General features: G+C 46.6%; 1 pseudogene; it reads left to right on the top strand.

Moving 5' to 3' along the window:
- Positions 1–6,165: 6,165 nt before the first annotated feature.
- LOC147964779 (uncharacterized) lies at positions 6,166–10,715 on the top strand (annotated as a pseudogene).
- The last annotated feature ends 2,088 nt before the right edge of the window (positions 10,716–12,803 follow it).

Here is a 12,803-nt window from a genome sequence, read left to right as displayed (position 1 = left end):
TGGAGTAGTATAATGTCTCAGAAATTGTTAGATGGGATTAGTACATCCATGTTGACCCAAGTAAGTTCAAAACAATGTTGATCCAACTGATGTACTTTTTAAATCAAAGACGTTGCATATTTCTTTAAATTGAAAGCATTGCATATTTCTTGTAAAATCCATGTATGTGGTAATTTTACAATTTCTACAAATTGAAGATGGTAAGAAGAACAATTTTCAAAGTTTGTTTTAAGCCAGTCCATGCGTCCAATTTCTTCCCTAGATTTGTGTTAACCTCCCAACATTTCTCGTGTAAATCGGTTAATTACTGACCCTCAATACTCCCCGCAAACCGAACCCCCAGGACAAAATTATTTTCTGGTTTTTTATAGCTTATCACATAAGCCATGTCCTAAATTATTTTTCTTGTTAGCTTGTACTTCCTCTTTTTTTTACTCTACGCATAAGGACCCAAGAAAAGGCTTGGCAAAAAGAAAAGATATACTCCCTTCGTTCGAAAATAAGTGTCTCAACTTTAGTATACATTTATATTAAATTTAGTATAAAGTTAAGGCACTTATTTTACGATAGAAAAAGTACAAAGGAAAGAATTGACCTGCTAAGTTAATTTAGGATTGACTTACCATCCTAGTTTTGCATGGATCGGACAAAAAAATATTTGAATACAGTACAGACGCAAGCGCACGTATATACGCGCATACATTCACCCCTATGAATGCACATACGCACACCCTACCCCTATGAGCACCTTTAAAAGACTAAGCCGGCATATCATCTTGAAATTTACAAAGTCGCCATAGGCACCTCGTCGTCGACGAGAACGTCTCCTCCCACTGAATGCACATTGCCGGAAAATCCTGAAATAAATTCAAAAATAAATGCGAGCTTCAGGACTTGAACCCTGGTGGGTTAGGGATACCACAGTCTCTCTAACCATCCAACTACAGGTTGGTTCGCATCTGACAAATAGATGTTGGTAGTTTGCATGCAGCAGATTGGGAGTATTTAATAAAAAAAACTACCACAATGCATCAAACCGTGTCCATAAACTACCACTTTATAAATTTGTGCCCAAAACTACCACTTCTTCTTTAACCTTTAACTAAAAACTATCACATCGACTTAATGACTGATTAGCAAAAAATTAAACCTGATTATGACAAGCTGGGCCCACTCGTTAGGGCTAACATGGAATTGAGTTGTTTGACCATTTGTGTTGACTGTTAAGTTACGGATGGACATTTTATCAAACACTTGGTGTTCACCGGCGCCTGTAACTGCCCGCTCAAGAGCTCAACGGCCATGAAGGAGGAGCTTACCGCCACCGGCAGGATCTCTATGGCCTTGCAAGAGGAGCTTGTCGCCGTCGGCAGGATCTCGACAGCTGCAACCGGCCGCCGCCTCCACCCGTCACCGCGCGCCGTTTATAGCCTGAAATTACCAACCCTACGTAAGAGCTCGCATACATGGGAACTCTTTCTCTCTCTGCGCATTCACCCGATGGAGTAAATAAGAAAATCGTCGAGGAAAGAAGAGATCGCCCAGGAAATCTAGAAGGATCGAATCGCTTAGTGAACTCGAAGTATCATTTTATTTTTGCTAAGTGTATCATATTTTCTTTGAAAAGCCTCCAGTATCTATTCATGTATGATTTGCTCTATACATGTAAAAATAACGTGTATATATATATATATATATATATATATATATATATATATATGACAAATTTTATCTACAAGCAGTGGTAGTTATCACTATCTTCTTTGGCCTCCACGTGTCCCTCTTCCCCTCTCTCAAACTTGACATCAAGTCAACCGGGTAATAGATGCTGTTAACGGGTGCCGGTGCAATTTAGTACGCAGAAACTAATTCAGTTTTTATAATTAAATAATCCGGCAAGCTGGTGACAGGCTGTTGCAACTACCTCCTTAATCTTTGGTGGATGAGCATGTAAACGTGATGCTGATATTTTTTATAGGCACCGTAGATGGTAGTTTTTGTTGGAAATAGGTAGTAATGGTAATGAATAACTCTTTTTGGATTCTTCTGTTATAGTATGAAATTTATTGTCTTTTTTCTTGAACCGCATAGAGTATAGTCATGTATACCTATAGTATGGTGTATCGACATGTAACTTCTTTAGTATGGAGTATCAACAAATAACTTTTTTAGTATGGAGTATTGGCAATTAATTTTTATAGTATGTAGTATGCCCTACTAACATAAAATTGGAGTATGAAGTATAAGCATTTGATTATTGGAGTATGGAGTATTAGTACTTTTTTATGTGAACATAAAAAATATGTGTCCCAAAAAAGTAGTATTTGGTATGTAATATATAGTACATTTTAGAATTATGGAGCTTACTACGTACTACTATACTGCTATAGTATGGAGTATATTTAAAAAGGTGAATGAAGTATGGAGTGCGTCCAAATCAGCAGTATATTGTCCAAAATAAGGAGTATCTTCCCACACAAAATGTACATATACTCCCAAGATGAGAGGAGTATCTCCAGAAAAATAAATATACTTCCTCGCAGAAAAAAATACTGATCAAATGTACAAGAGTATGGATGTGTTTATTATATTATTATTTTCATGTACAAATACAAGATTGCAAAATGAAAAATCCATCAAGATATGGCATCTTCATGCAATTGCATGTGCTAGCTAGAACATGACTGCTAAAAACAACATGGGATACAAGTTTTGTTGGAAATATGCCCTAGAGGCAATAATAAATTAGTTATTATTATATTTCCTTGTTCATGATAATCGTTTATTATCCATGCTAGAATTGTATTGATAGGAAACTCAGATACATGTGTGGATACATAGACAACACCATGTCCCTAGTAAGCCTCTAGTTGACTAGCTCGTTGATCAATAGATGGTTACGGTTTCCTGACCATGGACATTGGATGACATTGATAACGGGATCACATCATTAGGAGAATGATGTGATGGACAAGACCCAATCCTAAGCCTAGCACAAAGATCATGTAGTTCGTATGCTAAAGCTTTTCTAATGTCAAGTATCATTTCCTTAGACCATGAGATTGTGCAACTCCCGGATACCGTAGGAGTGCTTTGGGTGTGCCAAACGTCACAACGTAACTGGGTGGCTATAAAGGTACACTACAGGTATCTCCGAAAGTGTCTGTTGGGTTGGCACGAATCGAGACTGGGATTTGTCACTCCGTGTGACGGAGAGGTATCTCTGGGCCCACTCGGTAGGACATCATCATAATGTGCACAATGTGATCAAGGAGTTGATCACGGGATGATGTGTTACGGAACGAGTAAAGAGACTTGCCGGTAACGAGATTGAACAAGGTATCGGGATACCGACGATCGAATCTCGGGCAAGTATCGTACCGCTAGACAAAGGGAATTGTATACGGGATTGATTAAGTCCTTGACATCGTGGTTCCTCCGATGAGATCATCGTGGAACATGTGGGAGCCAACATGGGTATCCAGATCCCGCTGTTGGTTATTGACCGGAGAGTCATCTCGGTCATGTCTGCATGTCTCCCGAACCCGTAGGTCTACACACTTAAGGTTCGGTGACGCTAGGGTTATAGAGATATTAGTATGCGGTAACCCGAAAGTTGTTCGGAGTCCCGGATGAGATCCCGGACGTCACGATGAGTTCTGGAATGGTCCGGAGGTAAATAATTATATATAGGAAGTGCTATTTCGGCCATCGGGACAAGTTTCGGGGTCACCGGTATTGTACCGGGACCACCGGAAGGGTCCCGGGGGTCCACCGGGTGGGGCCACCTGCCCCGGGGGGCCACATGGGCTGTAGGGGTTGCGCCTTGGCCTACATGGCCAAGGGCACCAGCCCCAAGAGGCCCATGCGCCAAAGGGACAAGAGGAGGGGAGAGTCCTAAAGGGGGAAGGCACCTCCGAGGTGCCTTGGGGAGGATGGACTCCTCCCCCTTTGGCCGCACCCTTCCTTGGAGGAAGGGGCAAGGCTGCGCCCTCCCCCCTCTCCCTTGGCCCTATATATAGTGGGGGGAAGGGAGGGCAACCTAACCTAAGCCCTGGCGCCTCCCTCTCCCTCCCATGACACATCTCCCTCCTCCCGCAGCGCTTGGCGAAGCCCTGTTGGAATCCCGCTACTTCCATCACCACGCCGTCGTGCTGCTGGATCTCCATCAACCTCTCCTTCCCCCTTTCTAGATCAAGAAGGAGGAGACGTCGCTGATCCGTACGTGTGTTGAACGCGGAGGTGCCGTCTGTTCGGCGCTAGGATCATCGGTGATTTGGATCACGACGAGTACGACTCCATCAACCCCGTTCTCTTGAATGCTTCCGCGCGCGATCTACAAAGGTATGTAGATCCACTCCTCCCTCGTTGCTAGATGACTCCATAGATTGATCTTGGTGATACGTAGGAAAATTTTGAATTTCTGCTACGTTCCCCAACAAGTTTAACACGAAGTGATGATGCATGTACATATACTGATCTATAACATGAGATCTGGATTGGAATTCACAGCAGTGCTGAACGTAGTGATAGTTTTGGAACGTTTGACAACATGGGGATGATCCAGCAACGGTGAGCTCTTCAACGGCCGCCGCAGCGGAGCCCGCAACTCAACGGTGGCTGTGTCGTCGGTGGAGGACGCAACTCGACGACGGCTGTGTCGTCGGTGGAGGACGCAACTCGACGACGGCTGTGTCGTCGGCGGCAACGACTCCACGATGGTGCGCCATGCATAAGGTCCTGAAATTTTGATGCATGAAGGGGTATATGCATGGTTGACATCGGCCATGGCTGCTGATCGAAGAATTCAGTTAGATTGAAAAAACAATCAGGAAAAGTTTGAAAGATTTTGTCCGCCGGATGAATACCTTGTAACATGCATCGACGCTCATAATCCCAGTCGGCTGGGATTGCCAACACGGCCGCAACAAAATTTGATTCACGTAAGTATCGGATCTCTTTTTCTAATATGGTGAGCTGCCATAGAACGTACTGCTTGCCGGCGGCCAGATTTGTTAGGTGTCTATTGGACGTGACATAGTTATATCCATGCATGAAAATAGGAACTACACGGTTGATTACTTTATCGGGTGGAGAGAAAAAAAGTTCCAGAACCAAACCCGTTAATCAAAGCGCCATCAGAGACGAGATCAAACGGCATTGGGCATGGGGGTAACTACCACCGATGGTAGTAGTGATTTTTCCTATATATATATATTGTTATATAATATACCCTATCTTCCACACCCAGTGACCAGTGTTTAATTGCTCACAAAGTTTGGAAAAAAAGGTCGCCCATCGATGAGAAACTACCCACACAAACGCTTGTGCGCGCTACGCCAGCCAAGCCCGCAGACCCGCTGTGGATTTCCCTGCAGCTCGTCGCCGGCGGCGCGACGACCTTGAAGTTTGAGTTGCTCTCGTACAGGCTCTGGGTCCCGTGACGACGTCGTCGTTGGTCAGCTCCCGCGACGTCATAGTCAGGCGCATCCGCGCATGATTGTCATTCTCCACCGAGTAGCCAAACCGGAGCAGGTCGTCCATCTCATGCACCCGCCACCGATCCCTAATCGACAGCCGCGTCCAGTGACGCACGCAACACGAAGCCGCTGAGCACCCACGCCTCCAATGCGTCCAGGTAGAATCGCCCATTAATTAGTCGGCGAGAACGCGTGCGCCAGCATGCCCAGGGCCCGACGAATGCCCCGCCGCCTCATGGTCGCCGGCGTAGAGCCCGATAGCGGACACCGGACGTCGAATCCGCAAAGTTGAGTGTGTTAAGGGCCCAGGACATGCCACAGGCCCAGGAGTAGCAACCCAGGAAGAATGCTAGCCCGAGAAGAGACGAAGGCAACCAGCTAAGTGTTACGCATCGAACAAGTGGGCTAGGTAGTATATATGTCGCATCATCAAGAGGATGTGGAACTCGGCCATTGGTTGAACGGCTCTGCCGTCAGCTTGTAAGGGGAGAAACCTGTAACTAGCTACTGCAATTCGAATACTGAAGCAATTCCCTCTTGATCCCCTTTCCTCCAAAGCAATTCCTTGAGGTTAGTAGCTAGTTGCTAACAATTGGTACTCAGAGCCAAAAATTCCTCATCCACGCTGGAGAATACTCACGACACGCGGCTGGCGGCAGCAGCGGCGCGCCGGCGACAGGAACTCATGGATCACCTAACGCCTGAGGGCAAGGCGATTTATGAGACGATTACTCAGGCAAGCGAGGTGGCTCATCTCCGCCACCAGAAAGAGCTCGACGCGCTTATTGTGAAGATCGTGGGGAGCGCAGTGGAGGCAGCGGTGTCGCGCTCTGTTGGAGCGATGGTCGATAAGGCCGTCGAGGCGGCGATGGAGACGGTCGTCAATGACCTCCAGGCGTACACCAATGGCGCCGAGGCGGAGCTACTCAAGCAAATCCAGGACCTGCGCATCGCCAAGGGCACCTCCTTCCGCACTAGAGAGATGGAGGGGTGCGAGCGCTCGCCGAAGGGGCCGCCAGATGCAGGCGTCACGGGGCTTCGTGCATCCACGCAAGTTCGGGGTACATGAACATCTGCATCGTACATTCCACCTCCATCTCGAGGTACAGCAGAATTACCCCGCCGAACATCTTCCTTCTCCAGTTTGCTGAATCGCGAGCGTCAGAGTGATTCATCGTCTTCGTCGGGACATTCTGGGCATGGGAAACTACCATCGGTCGATTTTCTGAGGTTTGATGGAGAAAATCCAAAGTTGTGGCAGACTCTGTGCGAGGATTATTTTGACATGTTCGACACCAATCCTGATTTGTGGATTGCAGTGGCCGCGATGCAGTTTGAAGGGCCGGCAGTGCATTGGCTTTCTTCTGTACAACACAAGTTTGTACGATCCTCTTGGGAAGAATTTTGTGCTGCTGTGCTCAATCGGTTTGGCCGGAATCGGCACCAAACACTAGTGTGTAAATTGTATCGTTTGCATCAGACTGGAGCTATAGAAGAGTATATCAAGCAGTTCTCTGAACTTATGGATCATCTATCCGCGTACGAGCCTGAACCAGATATGCTGCACTACACCCACTAGGTTTGTGGATGGATTAAAATTCAATGTGCGCATGGTGGTGGCTGTTCAACGCCCCCCATGATTTGGATACATCATATTCCATTGTTGTTGTACATGAGGAGGTGGGTGACAGTGAACCTGAACTCACCCAAAGACAACTCAACAAGCGCTCCAGTTATTCTGCTCTAGTTAGACAGTATAAGCAACAATCTGAATACAAGACACTAGCAGAAGCAAAACATACCGATTCACAATGAGTGACTTCTCCTTTTGATGACAAGCTAGCAACTCTTAAAGCATATAGAAGGGACAAAGGTTTGTGCTACATCTATGGTGAAAAATGAGGCCGGGACCACAAATGTAACACCACAGTTCAACTTCATGTGGTGCAAGAGCTCTTGGAATTTTGTGCTGGTGATACTGCAGATTCTGATGACAGTGAGGTAGATTTGATGGTGTTATCTGCTGAAACTCAGTCAGCTGATCTGGCTACCAATGCTATTAAGCTGCATTGTTAGGTTGCAGGGCAGGAAGCTGTGTTTCTCTTGGATTCTGGCAGCTCTCACTCCTTCCTTAGTGAGAGGCTGGCAGCGGTTATGGCAGGGCAGCAGCAGTTGAGTAAAGCTTAGAGGGTCAGAATTGCAGGAGGGGGTCAATTATTATGTACCAAATGGGTTCGAAAATGTGGCTGGTTAGTGGGAGGACATAAATTTGTGATAGATTTCAAGGTGTTATCTCTGCAGCACTATGATGGCATAATTGGCATGGATTGGCTGTCAGCTCAGGGGACTATGAGTGTCAATTGGATGAAGAAATGGTTGTCTTTTGATTGTAGAGGCAGTAGAGTGTTTCTGCAAGGTGATCTTCCTTCTGAATGTGATTTTACTGTTGTAGAAATTCAGTTAATTTAAGGAACATCTGACACAAAAGTGACAGTCCTGGGTGAGGTACCTGAGGAGATACAACAAGTTATTGATTCCTTTGCACAGGTGTTTGAACCACCCACTGGTTTGCCTCCTCGTCGCTCGTTTGATCATAAAATTCCATTGATGGAAGGTGCTCAACCAGTCAATATCAGACCGTATTGTTACTCTCCTAAACTCAAGACAGAAATTGAAAAACAAGTGAAAGAAATGCTAGCATCTGGTGTTATTTCTCCAAGCACGAGTCCATTTGCTTCTCCCATTATTTTGGTCAGGAAAAAAGATGGGACATGGCATCTATGCGTTGATTACAGATAGTTGAATATGCTCACACTCAAAAGTACCCACTACCTGTGATCGATGAACTACTTGATGAACTATCTGGTGCCTCCTGGTTTTCCAAGTTAGACTTGCGTGCTGGCTACCATCAGATACGGTTGGCTCCTGGTGAAGAGTATAAAACAACATTTCACACTCACAATGGCCACTATGAGTTCAATGTGGTTTCCTTTGGCTTAACGGGTGGACCGCCTACTTTTCAGTGTGAAATGAATGAGACACTAGCCCCTGTACTAAGAGTCTGCGTTGTAGTATTTTTTGATGATATTTTTGTATTTAGTGCGACCCTTCAGGATCATGTTAAACATCTCAGACAAGTACTACAATTGTTGAAGCAGCATTAGTGGAGGGTTAACGAGAAGAAGTGTGCATTTGCTCAGCGTAGCATTTCCTATCTGGGATTTGTGGTCAGTGGTCAGGGAGTGTCGACAGACCCAGCCAAGGTGCGAGATGTGTTGAACTGGCTAGTGCCCCAATATGTCAAGGAGCTCCATGGGTTTCTTGGACTATCTGGGTACTATCGCAAATTTGTCCGTAACTATGGTGTGATTAATCAACCATTAACCCAATTGCCGTGGAAGAATGTGTCGTTCGTGCGGACAGCAACAACACAGACAGCTTTTGATGTTCTGAAGAAAGCAGTTACATCTACACCTGTACTTGCGTTGCCTAATTTCTGTCTTAAATTTACAGTAGAAACTGATGCAAGCGATACTGGTGTGGGGCAGTGTTGATTCAGCAAGGCCATCCAATTGCGTTTGTCAGTAAGGGGTTAGGACCACGTACCAGGGGCCTATCCACATATGAAAAGGAATATATGGCGATTCTACTAGCTGTGGAACAGTGGCGTGCATATTTGCAACATGTTGAGTTCTTAATACTGACGGATCACTTCAGTCTAGCTCATCTTGAGGATCAGCGATTGCACACACCCTGGCAGCAAAAAGTTTTCACTAAGCTGTTGGGATTGCAATTTAAGATCAAGTACAAGGAAGGCAGTGAAAATCGTGTAGCTGATGCATTATCTCGTATGCCTCATCCTGATGCTGAACTACTGGTCGTAACTTGTCAACAACCTCTTTGGCTCCAGGATGTAGTGCCAACCTATCAGGACAGCCAAGAGGCACAGGAGCTATTGACTCATTTGGCAATTAAAAACGATATTGATGATCACTTCTCTCTACAAGCAGGGTTGATTAGGTATAAGAAGAGGCTGTGGTTGCCCAGCAGTTCCCCTCTCACTGTCACTATCTTGAAAGCTTTCCATGATAGCCCCTTGGGAGGGCATTCCGGTGTGCCAATAACATTGAGAAGACTCAAGCAGTTGTTTTACTGGAAGAGGATGAGTGCTCAAGTACATAAGTTTGTGCATGAGTGCTTGATCTGCCAGCGTGCTAAACCGGACAGAGCTAAGTATCCTGGCCTTCTTGCTCCTCTGCCAGTTCCTTCACAATATTGGCAGATGTTAACAATGGACTTTTGTGGAAGGGCTTCCTCGTTCTGGGCGCTTCAATTGTGTTTCGGTGGTTGTCGACAAACTGTCCAAGTATGCACATTTTATTGGTCTCCTTCACCCATTCACTGTGTCAACAGTGAAATCTGCATTCATGGACAATGTGTATAAGCTTCATGGCATGCCAGAATCAATAGTTACTGGCCGTGATCGTATCTTCACTAGCCGTTTCTGGCGGGAAATTGATGCCTTGACAGTAGTTAAACTGCGCATGAGTTCTTCTCATCACCCTCAGACAGATGGGCAGTCTGAATGTGTGAATCAATGCCTGGAGGCGTTCCTCAGATGCTTTACACATGCTTTCCCTGCGAAGTGGGCACAGTGGCTTCTACTTGCTGAATAATGGTACAACACAAATATGTATTCCTCCTTGCAGGGCAAATCCCCTTTTGAAACATTCTATGGACATTCGCTGCGGCAGTTTGGAATTTCTGATGCAGATACTTGCTCGGTGCCGGAGCTATCTGCCTGGCTTCAGGACCGTGCGTTGATGCTCAAGCTCTTGCAGCAACACTTGGAGCGCGTTCGCACTCGCATGAAGCATCAAGCAGATAAGAAACGTTCAGACGGAGTGTTCCAGCCTGGTGATTCAGTGTTCATAAAGTTGCAGCCGTACATTCAGTCTTCAGTTGCTCTGCGTGCACATCATAAGTTATTGTTCAAGTTTTATGGACCGTTTAGAGTACTGGAGCGAGTGGGTTCATCGGTGTATCGTCTCCAGCTACCTCCCAGCAGTAAGATTCATCTGGTGCTACATGTCTCACAATTGAAGAAGGCGTTGGGTCCTCATTGTCAAGTGCAATTTGAACTTCCTCCAGTGGATTCACATCTTGCTATTCCAGTCTGCGTGTTGCAGCGACGCTTTCGTCAAGATGGAGCACGTGCTATTCCTCAAGGGCTAATACAATGGTCTGATCAAGCCAAGCCCTTGGCGACCTGGGAAGATCTGGAAGAATTGAGGCAACGTTTTCCGCGAGTGCCAGCTTGGGGACAAGCTGGTTTCCAAGAAAGGGGGAATGTTAAGGGCCCAGGACATGCCATAGGCCCAGGAGTAGCGACCCAGGAAGAATGCCCGCCCGAGAAGAGACGAAGGCAACCAGCTAAGTGTTACGCGTCGAACGAGTGGGCTAGGTAGTATATATGTCGTGTCATCGAGAGGATGTGGAACTTGTCCATTGGTTGAACGGCTCTGTCGTCAGCTTGTAAGGGGAGAAACCTGTAACTAGCTACCGCAATTCGAATACTGAAGCAATTCCCTCTTGATCCCCTTTCCTCTATAGCAATTCCTTGAGATTAGTAGCTAGTTGCTAATAGAGTGTCGCGGCGACTGACCACGCTGCGAACAGCAAAGAATCGCTCGGGCAATGGTCGTTTGAGTCCGTGATGACGGCATACTCCAGGGTCCAGGCCGTGGAGCACACGGCGGCACGGCCACGACGGCGACCCCGGGAATCAGCGGAGATTCCTCCTATCCGGATCTTGCCTATCCAACATCGTTCCGCCGTTTCCCCAGCGCACCGCCAGCTCCCGCCCTCGAGCTCAACCTTGACCGAGGTAGACCATGGACCTTGGCATCATGAGGGGAAAGTTGTGGCTACTCTCGGGTGTAGGTACACCCGAGTTTGCAAAACTTTGAAAAATGTGATAAAACAAGGTCCAAAAAATCTAGAATTTTGAGACAACAAGCTTCATTAAGTGTTTGAACTTTTTGCAAAATTTCAGCTAAAAACAACATCTGAGGAGCTCTCACCAAAAAACAAAATCAATGCTGAAACAGTGCGCAAACTTAGAACATTGATTTTTTTTGCCGAGAGCTCCTCTGATGCTATTTTTCGTTGAATTTTTGCAAAAAGCTTGAACATTTGATGAAGTTTGATGTCCCAAAATTTCAGATTTTTTTTACATTGTTTGATCATGTTTTTCTAATTTTTTTTCAAACTCGGGTGTACCTACACCCAAGAGTAGAAAAGCTGGTCTCCATCATGAGCCCCGCTACCTTCTCTCTCTAAGAACCGGATCGGCTCCGATGGGTAAACGGGGCGAGACAACAGTTGTCTCCGCAAGACTTGCGAGGAGCGGAGCTTCGCAGCGGCTAGAGGCAACGACTGGAGTGGCGGCGGCGTGATAGCTCCAGCACCCAAGATGGAAACCTGCACACAAGCACCATTAAGCCGGCGACCTCGCGCCCTCGGGCTGCCTCACCTCACGACGTATGCCCTGTGCACCATCAAGAGTTCAATACTGCCGCCCAGGCGCACCAGATGCATGAGCCACCTCCACGCGCAGCAGGAGCATCATCCGTTGCATCCCCGCCACAGCCGCTTTCGTTGTAGCCCGGGGCGCCGAGGTTGTGGCCGCCTGAATATACAAACCATCGGCAGACGAATCATTATAGAGATGTAGACCCAAACCCTACAAAGATGAAGCACACAAACACATAAACAACCAATAATCATACAGGAAGGGGGGAATCAAGAGAGAAGCAAGCGGATAGGCCAAACCAACCAATAACTTTTTTTCGAACCGGGCTATACCCCTTTCCATTGCAAATGAACGGAAATACAGAGTTCAGACACATGTCAGGAGGAGGGAAAGAGGTAAAGCGAGTCCGGGCACTGCCAGGAAACCCACTACATTCGCCCACCATCGAAACGAATGTCATGGGGCGAAAACCTAGACAGCACCGAATATCCACGGCAAACACCCATAAGTTTTAGCTACAGACCGAGACATGAGACATTCGCAAAAGAACCATAACGCCACCACATGATCGTACGGTCGCCCAGCTCCAGCCAACGAGGTATTGCAGCCCTTCAATCTCCTCCGATCGCCACCCTCGCCGCATTGCACATCTCCATCATGCGCATCGTGCTCGACCTGATCATCTCAACACCGCTTCGCAGCTCCTTGGCGCCCTCCTCTTCCTGCAGTCCTGTCCAGTACAGTAGGAAAGAACACATGGAGAAAACAATCTCAAAAGGCGTTTTGAT

This window comes from Triticum urartu, chromosome 6A (assembly GCF_056163025.1).
Source record: "Triticum urartu cultivar PI428250 chromosome 6A, HENAU_Tu73, whole genome shotgun sequence".
NCBI lineage: Eukaryota > Viridiplantae > Streptophyta > Magnoliopsida > Poales > Poaceae > Triticum > Triticum urartu.
Note: the sequence above shows the minus strand (reverse complement) of the source record. Positions and strands in the feature narration are given on the sequence as shown.